This window comes from Chenopodium album, chromosome 8 (assembly GCF_948465745.1).
Source record: "Chenopodium album chromosome 8, dcCheAlbu1.1, whole genome shotgun sequence".
Taxonomy (NCBI): Eukaryota; Viridiplantae; Streptophyta; class Magnoliopsida; order Caryophyllales; family Amaranthaceae; genus Chenopodium; species Chenopodium album.
This window is the reverse complement of record NC_137841.1, coordinates 22,182,805-22,194,762: the sequence shown is the minus strand read 5'-3', so window position 1 is coordinate 22,194,762 and position 11,958 is coordinate 22,182,805. Positions and strand designations below refer to the sequence as shown.

The following is an 11,958-nucleotide window of genomic DNA, read 5'->3' as shown; positions in this document are numbered from 1 at the left end:
TGATTATATGCGATTTTGTTCAGCTACAACAATTGATAAGTTTATTAATTGTTGTACTTTTTTTTAATCATATCAATTACAATACTTTGGCAGGGTTCTTGAATGCTAATTAGGTGTGTTTGTATAACTTGTTGAACCAAAGTGGTTTAATTTTATGTTTTGGTAATTGACTAATTGTAGTTGTAAAATTATATACTATTAATGTTATTTTATTTAATCTTGAATTGTACTATAGTAATTTAATATTACAGTGAATAAATTTTTTATTAAATTTTTTTTTTTGAAAATAAAGGGATCAAACAGACCCGTTATTTAATATAACAGGTCTATTTCACTCCCCTCAAAAAGACCCCATATCACATGTAACGGGTCTTTTTCCCTTCTAATGTAACAATTAAACACCACACCTAACATACTGCCTAACTCTATTAACAGGTCTGTTTGTTTTTTTAAAAAAGACCGCCAAAATAAGGGGGTCTCTTTATCAAACAGACCTCTGAGATAGAGACTCGTTCCAAACGGGTCTCTTAAGCTAATTTGGACGGGTTTGTTTGCCTATTTTTGTAGTAGTGTTAGATTCTAATTTAATAAACTTTTATGAATCTTTTGAGGCTTCTAGTTCATTAATCCTTCTCTTTATCAATATTTGCTATTTTGAAATCCTTTGAAGCTTAGTACCTAATACAGTTAGTTTGCACAATCAGTTTATAAGTATACACATGTTAAAGAACTTTTAAAACATATATATTTACTTTGTAAGCTTTTTTGTTTACTTTACTAAACTAACCATTTACTTTATATTCAATCATTTAATATTATGCATCATTAAATTTGTAACATAGACTTATAAAGATAAATGCTTTACTTTATAAGTGTTTCTATTTACTTTATCAAATAGTTATTGTATTTCAATATTTTATACCTTTAATTAGAGATTGATCTTTTGTTGCTTTCTTTGGAGTTTTCTTCTGTGCAACAGGAACTTTCTTGGCTGCAGTAGCTTTTTTTACCTACAACAACCTTTTGTGCAGCAGGAGATTTCTTTGCTGCAGTAGCTTTTTTTTACTTGCAACAACCTTCTTTGCTGCAGGAATTTTCTTTGCTAGAACTGGTTGTATTGGTGGTTTTTTCTTTGTAGTTTTTGTCTTTTTAATCTGTTTCCAATTCAAAACAAAAATTTATCATACTTTTAAACTATATGGTAATGTAATAAGCAAGGATCATCATCTTTTTTGATATGTTATATACAACACATAATACAAAAGTCACATTAATTTATTGATTTATACACAAGCCATAATAGCTTAGATCTCACAGTAATTCGTTAACATTTAATCAATTTAAAGTTAATTTTAGTGAATTTCTATCTACTTGTTAAAATAATCCTCTGAAAATTATAGAAACTCAAAACAAACTACTCAAAACATATGATTTTATTTTGTTGACTTTCAATTATTTTTTATCAACTTTTATTTGATTTTTTTTTAACTAAGAACTCCGTAGCAACATTTATAACTGCAAACAATAGAGCAGGCCGGAAGACCATAGCAATAGTTGGTGACACAACAAATGTAGCAAAGTAGGATCAAGCCAGGGAAACCAGGGTTCACAATGATAACATATTGGACAACTTAAAATCAAACAATCTAGCTATCAAATTATACCAAACAATGTAACTATCAAATTATAAACAAACAATCTAACCATCAAATTTTACTATAGAAATTCTAAATAAACTACTTCAAACATATGATTGTATATTCTTGACTTTAAATTATTTTTTATAAACTTTTATTTGATTTCTTTTAACTAATTACTCATAAATTAACCACAATTATTCTAAATTAGTAGCAATTGAAGTAAAATTACTTAAGTTCATAAATATAAACAGATCTAAAGTTTTATGAATATTCTTTCAAAAAAACTTTGTTATAATTTTATACCAAAATTTGTAAAATTAACCTGATATAAATTTATGTAATAATTCGTAAAAAAATAAATGTATAAAGAATTCTTTGAGTCAATTTCAAATTACTTTCTCATGCATGCCGATTTTAATCTAAATTACAAAAAAATTAAATAGAAACAATAATAAAAACAAACATAATTTGAACAAAAACAAAGTAAATTGTGAAAAAACCTGATTATGAAGAAATCAAACTTAAAAACACCAAAATTGAACTTTGAAGTACTCCGATTCAACTTCTGCTACTTCAAATTTAACATAATCTAGCAAGAAAACAAATATAAGGAAAAAATTTCAGTAAAAATAGACGTAAAAGTATGAACATCGAAGTTTTGATATAATACCTAATATCCGCCAAATTCGACTCATCCCAATCTTTAAGGAGACAATTTTTGAAAATTTTTGTTCTGAAAATGAAATATGTATACAATACTAGTTAAAATTGTGATTATATAGCGAAATTGAGCAGTTTTCTTGACGGTTATGGCGGTTTTGAGCTCTAGAGCAGTTAAAAATGGCGAAAGTACAGCGAGAGTAGAAAGAGACAGTGGAGAAAGAAAATGGCGCCTGAATTTGCATGTTGCATTAAATTTGTCTGCTTAATTTTGGGCCATTAGATCACGCGCCTTTTGTGTCAGATCTGACGGTCTTGATCAGTTCCTAGTTCCTATTTTACATTATAACCTGGTCCTAAATAATTGTAAAATAGGAACTAAGAACTAATCAGGACTGTTAGATCTGACACAAAAGGCGCGTGATCTAACGGTCCAGATTCATCACGCAACTTTCTCACTCCAAATTTTCTCCTCTAGTTAATCTCTCTCCTTCATTAAAGCAAGTGCACTGAATAATTCTCCACTGATGCGGCTTCCAAGCTTTTCGTACTCCATCGACGTGGGTTCCGAGCTTTCTCTACTCCATTGAAGTAACTTCTGAGGTAAGAAGTTTTATTTATGTCTGTTTTGTAATCATTGAATTTCGATTTCATTATTTAGGGTTTGTCGTTAATTCTTAAATTGAACTCTTTGAATTTCTTCATACGTTCAATTTTGATATCAAATTTACATTTAGTATTACCAGTTCTTCAATTAGAAAATGATTTTAGAGATTGATTTTGTTGCTAGATTTTACCTAATCAACTAGATATGATTACGCTGGCATCCAAATTTATGTGAATTTTGGTGAGTTTTCGAACAAATTTATGTGAATTAAGTGAACTCTTGTTATAAATTTATATCGATTGAATTTATATTAATTTTTGGATGTTTTAGCTTACATATTTAAGTTTTTGTAGCTTTGATTTAAAACACTTGTTAGTTATTCTGCACTGAAGCTGAACCTATAGCTTAAATTACTTGTAACATACTGTCCTAAAATTAAACTATTAATGTTTCCTATTTTATTTTTATCAATTTTAAAAGTTGATAGAAACCAAGTTAAAGTAGACCAATTAAATTTTAAAGTGAATAAAAAAACTAACCTATACTTTGTATAGTATATGAGCAATCACATAAATAAATCTGGAATATTGAATTTTTCTTGTTTTTATTACAATATTACTATGAATGAAAGCAAGTAAATCCTACGTAGCTAGGTTGGAGGAAGTCCTAAGGTAGATACAAAATACTTAAAAGTAAATCGAAATATTCCAAAAGTAATTTGCCACTCTAAATATATAGATGATGCATCAGATAATCTCCATATACGGGTGCTATAGTTTGGGGTCATGCCTAAGGTCACGGTGCTGGTAGATAGAAGGTTGAAAGTTCTTTTTGCCCCATCAGGGTGATAGGGTATTAATTGTTTTTTTTTCTAGCTTGTGTAAAGTCAGAGAGCTATACTCTGCATGATGACTGTAATCTATCCTTTTTCAATCAAGTGTATAAGGTCATGAAGGATATAATATATAGTGGGTGATTTGGCTGGAAAAGAATGACAAGATTTTTTGTAGTTTGGAATCTTCTTTGATTACTTTATGGAAGCTGATGATCTTTTTAGCTTATCTTCGGTCTCACACTCCTGGAGACTTTTTATTATTTTCTGCTTGTTCCTTATTGATGGATTTCTGATTTTTGGTCCTCCGGGTTGTTTTGTTTTCTTTAGTTTAACAGCAAATGTATTTTTTGACTGTGAAATGTATTGTTTATTATGGAATTTCCTCTGTATTTGCATTCATATTGATTACTTTATCACCTTTGTATATTCTGAATTGCCTTTTCCTTTTTGGTGGGTGGTAGTAGAACTGAAATTTCTTTGAGTAATTTGATTATTTTATTTCTGAAGATTGCTTGTGCTACAGCTGGAGAAGCTCAAAAATGGTTGGAAGCTTTTGAGCAAGCAAAGAAACAGGTATTGAATTAAAACTTGATGTTGATTTTAGCAGGTTGTTTCATGCTGTGAAGATTATTACTTAAATGTTGTTATACACATTGTTAGATGAGATTAAATTTGATTCTATTGGAATTATTACTTTCTCATCAATTATCTGTTAATTATTGTTGAAGAAGGGAAACTCCTTTCTAATGCTTGTGAAGCCGCATCCAGTGTCAGAAGACTCAACCTACTGATGGTTTTTCGGACGTAGTGATTCTTGACATTTCAAGTCCTCCTTAATAAAATTTGCTTGTTTGCTTTGTATAAAAAAAAAAAAAAAAAAAAAAAAAAAAAAGAGGTAAACCTATTTGCTCAAATGGTAGAGCACTATGCGGATGCATGGAGGTGTAGGTTTGATTCCTACATATGTTACCTCTAAAAGTAAATACATAACATTCAAAGTTATAAAAACACCTCAAAAGTAAATCAAAATAAGTAAAAAGTAAAACAAATTAGCTCTAAGTTATAAGAAAAAAGCATATGGAGCTTATAGTAAAGGTTTTCAAATATGAAGTAGATAAAACAATACCAAAAGTGAATTATAAAGAAAATAAAAAAAAATCTACTGTATATGTATAATGAAATAATTGAAAGTGAGAAATGAGCATAAAAACCAAGTCATATATCCTTTTATATCCCTCTAAAAATGAATAGTAATAAACCACGAGAAAAACATATGAGTTGAGGTTGAAGTAAAGGTTTTCAAACTAAAAGTAAATAAATAAGTGTAAAAAGTAAATAATTTTATTTTTTTTGGTAGAAAACGAATAAAACATCTATAGATTAATATCAACTAATTAATAAATAAACCTACGTGGGAATTGAACCTACATCCTTTGCGCATTTGCACAATGCTCTACCAATTGAGCTAGTAGGTTAGTGTTATCAATCAATGTTACTCAAAATTAAACCAAACGATCTCAAAGTAAATCTATGCCCATATTAGTTAATAATTCAGCCCACATTAGTTAAACCGATACTATGCCTTCCATCTCATTTTATCATGCTGCTGTTGTGGGCTGCTCATGGAGCAAGCCATGGCAAGGCAGCATCTGCAGCTGCAGCTGCAGGCCATGTTAGGGCAGCAATTGCAGCAGGTGCTGCAGCAACCTTGGCATGGCCTATAAGGCAGCAACGGCACCTTGGCAGGGTCTGTACAGCAGCATCAACCTTGCATTGGCAGAGCAGCAGCTACAAGATTGGCAGAGCCTCCAGGGCAGCAGCTACCAGCTTGGCACGACCTCTAGGAAAGCAAGTGTAGCCTTGGCACGGCCTCCAGGGCAGCAGTTGCAGCCTTGGCAAGGCTTGTAGGGAAGCAGTTACAGCCTTGGCAAGGTTTGCATGGTAGGGCAACAATAGACAATTCCGCAAATGGCATATCTAAATCTTGAATGAGAAAAGTTAGATATGTGACCAGATGAATGAGATGATACATAATGGAAAGAGTTAAATTACCTTGCCAAGTGTATTTGCTGAAAGAGGGGCAATAACCATGATGCCAACCCACCTGCGAAGCTCAATGTGAAGGACATTGTCACCTATTTTACTCCAACTAGACCATTCATTCTCATTTGTGTACTACATCACATCCTCTATAATTGTCTTAGTGTTAATAAAATGCAATGCAGATTTAGTTGCCACTGCTTTTACATCAGCCCATTCAGAAAAGCAATGACAAAGGTTCCCAAACTTGATCGTAGCAACACTTCCACTTGTAGCTAGAAGGATCCTGGGTCTCCTAGGTGTGTCATTAGCCTGTACAGGTTCTATGTGAGTAGGAACAGGCTCTCCTTGTGCCATGACTAAAGAACAAGCCAACTCTGTTAAAAAATCTGAGATATATCCATAGCCATAATGTCACAAATCAAAAAAGCGTACTTCATTTTGCCTAACTTAATGCAGGTAATAAAATAATCTCAAAAGTAAATAATATAAACCCAAAAGTAAATAATATAAATTAGCTCTAAGATTTACAAACGATTAATTGGGTTTGAAGGCCTCTATGTATCATTAAACCGAAAAACTTTGGGGTTGCCATATTTTTTCTAGATTGGCTGAGGACCTCAACTTTATTTCTACCTCCAAATATCTCTAATGTAAATCAACTAAGAGAGAAATATATGAGTTGAGGTTAGAGTAAAGGTTTTCTCATTAAAAGTTAATAAATTAATGCAAAAAGTAAATAATTTTATATTTTGGAAGAAAATTACTTAAACAATTATAGTTATAATTTCAACTAATAAATCAACCTATGTGGCAATTTAACCCACATCCTTTCTGCATTTGCACAATGCTTTACCAATTGAGCAATTAGGTTAGTATATATTAAACATTTGAAGTAAAGAAAAAGTAAATTACAGAATCACAAAAGTTAATAACAATACTGCAAAAGTAAAAAAAAAAAAAAAAAGAAAAAGAAAAAATAGAGGTTGTTTTGGCAAACTGACAATGGCATATTCTTCCTCAGTGCTGTAAAAGCCCACATTGTGTGATAAGAGCATCTTGTATAAATCTTAAATCTTACTGAGTGCCCAACGACTAGAACCACTACATCATAACTCAACTCCTGACTATGGATTAGTGGGTTTTTTTGTTACAACTGCAAATTTGACTCTTTTTATAGGAGCACCCTCCACAAGCAAATCATCAACCTTATTTCCAAGTTTGATTGTGACCAAACAATATAAAAAATTGGACAATATGAGAGAAAGAGATCAGTAGCACTAAAGGAGGGGTGGGGGACATTGAGTGAGAAACACCCAAGGCCTGCAAATGATGCCTAAAACTACAAAGAAGTGGAACCAATACATAATATGAAAATAAAAATAACTCATAAGTAAACAAAAAAATCTCAAAAGTAAATAAAAAGTTCTATATAGTATATGTAAATAGAAGAGTTAACACCTAGAGACTACCCACAATTGGGTATTAGTGTAAATGCAAGAACTAAAAATTTCATCAGGATACCTTAAGAATATTGCTTCCACTTATGTTAATTCCATAGCTTTGTACTGAACATCAGATCATGTCCGAATTATATTGGCACCAACACCACAATAGTATCTGCACCCTAGAAATGCCAAATTCACATTCATAAATAAACATTATTCTATAAAAGAACGAATCTTGTTTTAAAAAAACTGTAGGTGAAATGGGGGTACATAACAGGCATTTGGACAAATATAAGCTCCTATTGGACATCCCAAGTGCTAATTAACAATTTGTTAAATCGACATGTGTTTTAGCTCTATTCCAAACCTATAGAAGGATAATTGAAAAATACGATATTATATTGTCAAGCAATTTGAAACCTATCCCTACATAATTTTGCAATATGAATGCTTCTACCTGAAGCACAAATGGGGTCATCTGGCAAACTAAGAAAGTTACTAAAACTCATAATTATATTATATTATATCAAAAGTTAATCAAAGTATGTCAAAAGTAAGCCAAAATTTCTCAAATGTAATGATAATTATTAATCATTCATTAGAAAGGAAGGATTAATGTTTATCTCTAATAATTTATCAGACTACACGGTGATATCAATGGTACTTTAATTTAACAAAAAACCTATAAATGCTCTAAGAAAATCAACAATAGCTAGTTGATAACAAGTGCGAACATCAACAATTGCTAGTAGCATTAGGCTTTCATTAAGTCCCAACTATTTTAACTTTAAATAGCAGCAGCATCCTTGGCAAGGCAGCAGCACTCAACCACATCCCGGATTCAGAACTCTTGCATGCAACTTCATTACATACACCTCATTCCCCTTCGATTGCAACAAAGTATAACACATTATGAAACATCAGCACCACAAAACAATGTACAAAACTCAATCATTACAATCAACTTAAAAGTAAAATAATTCAAGCTCAAAAGTAAATAATTCAAGCTCAAAAGTAACAGCTCATGAAAACAAAACCCCACTCATTTAACACCTCACTCCTCCTTAACCAGATTTAGGTGAACATAAAAAAAAATTAAAAAAAAAAAAAAAAAAAACCTAAAACTAAAATCGATTAAAAAGCAACAAAATAGAAAAAGAAATGAAAACCCTGACAAAATAAAATAAGCCATAACTCATAGTCAAGAATGCAAGCTATACTATCATTCATTTCATACAAGTAGAGATTAATGTACCAGCGAAATATAAGCCATTTCCACTACATCAATACCTTGAACAAGATACTATTGCCTTGCAAATCGCAATTGCGAACTCAAGGCATAAAAGTGAAACAAAAACTCATAAAAGTGAATAAGATTTTAATAAAAGTAATTATCCAAAAGTAAATTATTATCCAACCACCCAAAGCATATCCCTAATGATAATCCAATTCACCATTCAATTATCCCCTGGAAAAAAACTGATGAAATTTCCAGTAAAGAAGCGTAGAACAAAAGTATCGATTGAAGCCATAATTTTAGAACATCAAATACGAAACCCCTAAAATCAGTCAAATTTGAAGAAAACCTCAATGGAACAAATAAGAAAAATAAATCAAATTATATAAATTTCAAACTAATTATTATTTCCAAAAGGCATAATGGGAAATTATAACAATACCAAATCAAATATATGATTATAAAAAACGCAGACAAAGATTATTCAAACAAAAATGGCGAGAGCCTAACTTCACACTCAAATCGAACAAAACAGACCGAAATCGATAAAAAAAAATTCACTAAATCACAAAAAGTAAAATAAAGCAAAAAGAATTACCTCAAACAATGACGAAAATCAAAGAATCACAGCAAAAAAAAATGATCAGCGAAGAACAAAATCCCGATTTTGATACAAGAGAAACAAAAATACATAGAGATTTGAGAGTAGAGAGAGAAAGAGCAAGAGAGGAGAGAGAAACAAAAGAGCTGCGAAAAGAATAGGAGAAATGTCATTCAAATTGTGAAATTACCAAAATGCCCTTAATAATATTGAAAAAGGCGGGTGAAACACAAGCCGTCGGATTGAGCTAGAGCAATCAATGATCACGATGAGTTCCTAGTTCCTATTATAGGACTTGGTTCTCACATGATCCCAATGTGTGTGTGTGTATATATATATATATAGTAATCGTTGGCTATCTTTCATTGATGAAATCCTTTTTCTTCTCGAATATATATAGATGTGACTTTTAAATAAAATATATCTTATTATTCAATTAAATTTTTAAAAAAATTCACATACTTTTTGACCTAAATAATTTAACGTTCATTCTTTTTATTGTTTCTTTTTTATTTTTCTAATAATTTTTTTTACAAAAATATACTTCGTATGTTTTTTTTTCAATCTAATAAAAAATTGAACATTTTTTTATATTTAATTGAATGTGATTTTAATATTTTTTAATTTAATAATTTTTTGAAAAAAATATAGTATAGTGACATGTAATTTAAATCCTAATATCTAAAGATGATTTTTAGTTTATTTTTTTAGAAATGACAATTTTTAGTTTTTCAAATAATTTAATTCTGAATTCAATATTTTTTGTTTTTACCTACGTGGTTAAATTCTTAAATCTCATTCGTCAGTTTTGCTTAGGTGGTGAGTGAAATTTTAATTCTAAAATAAAATAAAAATCTTATTTTTAATTGGTCAAAGAACCTTTGCTTACCTGGCTCTCCAAATGCTCTTGAAAAATGCATGCTTTAGATAAAGCCTCCTCTTCTCTCTCCTCTCTCCACTAGGGTTTTAGTTTTTTTTTTTTTTTTTTTTTTTTTTTTTTTTTTTTTTTTTTTTTTTTTTACCGTTTAAGCTGGATATATTCTAATAGTCTAATTTCTTCGGAAATCAGACTATTTTGACCTTTTTTCTTTTATTAAATTCAATTTTTTACTTGGTTTGCTTATTGCTTTGTTTTACTTTCCTATATTCTCTCCATTTGTGAGGTTTTATTCTAATATTTTTTGGGGGGTTTTCCCTATATGTTGGGATTTTGATTCTCATCCATGAATGAGAATTTTATTTGTAGGGTTTTGATAATAATTGGGAAGGTGATTTGGATTCATATGGATTTAGGGTTTGTCATCAACTTTACAATCAAACATCAGCGCGGATTGCAAAAGTCTCTACTTGAAAAGATGCAAAGATGGTGGCGTGGGAACTATGTCGAATATGCAAATTAGTTATGGTTTTAATTGTAAAAGTGTTATGTTAATTTCTCTAAATTTGTGGTTTACAAGTCTTTATTATTATTATAGATGCCTTATGGCTATTCTGCTATTCATTATTGAAATTATGTCTTCTAGTAAAAAAAAAATAGAGTATATATTAGCTAGATTGTAAAATTGTATACCAAAACATGAAGTAGAAAACTTAGGCCTTGTTTGATATTGCTGTGGTTTTCTGTTTTTGATTTTTTGTTTAAAATCATATGATATCATATAACTAATATATAAAGCTAAACTTTTAGGTAGGTCACGAGATAGTGACACTTGGCGTTTTAACTTTTCGTCAAGTGTCGTGCCACGTTGGATAAATTTATGTAGACTTCGTAGGATAAAAAAATTAGTTTAGAATTCTATTTTCAATCAAATTTGAAAAATTGTTAGTTTAGAGTTATAATTTTGATAAAATACTGATATTTTATGAGTATAAATTGAATTATAATTTTATATAAAAAAATATTAGATTATAAATTTATAACTCTAAATAATTATCATTTGAATTTATTTTGTATATCATAATATTTTTTTGGAGAGAAGCAAGTAGTTTAAAATGTACAACATCAATCTATAATATACTAGATGAAAGCTCATGCAATTCACGATTTTTTGTACATAAATTTTAAGCAAAAATATTTTCCTATATACTATAAGTTGTTATAATAATCATTTGACTCATTTTACTATTTAATAATTTCAGACAAAAAAACATAATAATTTAATTAATATGTTATTAGTTATATGATATGACAATAATATGATATCTTATTTCATTGATTATATATTAGGGTAAAATCTTTAATGTGAAAAGGTAATATTTTTAATTTTAAAAATGATTTAAATCCTAAATTATTATTCCTTGTTTTTTACCCTTCAAAATTAAACTCTCTCATATTGACAAGGGAATAAACGCGTCGTCAATTGTCTATCCCTAGATCAAATACAATTTATACAACCTAAACAAACCTAATACGAGTATAAGGCAAGCATAGGGGTCGAACCACAGAGAACGATTAAACACCACCAAATGTTATCGACAATTAAGCTAGTCCGGAATAGGAGATAAATAAACTAAAGTCTAAAGATGCTAAAACAAGAAATAAAACATTAAGGCACCAAGGGAAATGGGTAGGTGAAGTTGACGCTTGACCATACAATAACAAAGTAGCATATCAATGGTAAACTAAACATGCATGAATACCGAAGTAAAGAGTCCAATCTAGCCGCCTTCCGGGGTCAATTGGCTTCTCCTAACATAGCCTCTATGTTTCCACATTAGAACCATATACTAGGAGGTACTATTAAATAACAATCGATAGTAATGAATCTCAACTAAGTCAACTTCCGTTACTTGTTAGTAAAGACTCATCTTTGATCAACTAACAATGTGCACTTGCAAGAAAGACCAAAGAATATCAAGCATACAAAGACTTTAATCACCATTAACATAA

At 30.0% G+C, this 11,958-nt stretch overlaps 1 long non-coding RNA gene across 1 annotated transcript; it reads left to right on the top strand.

The window, feature by feature from the left end:
* Positions 1-2,698: 2,698 nt before the first annotated feature.
* Positions 2,699-10,673, top strand: LOC145641758 (uncharacterized). The gene is made up of 3 exons (XR_014115518.1): positions 2,699-2,903; positions 4,250-4,315; positions 10,315-10,673. It is a non-coding gene; the product is annotated as an uncharacterized LOC145641758 (long non-coding RNA).
* Positions 10,674-11,958: the final 1,285 nt, after the last annotated feature.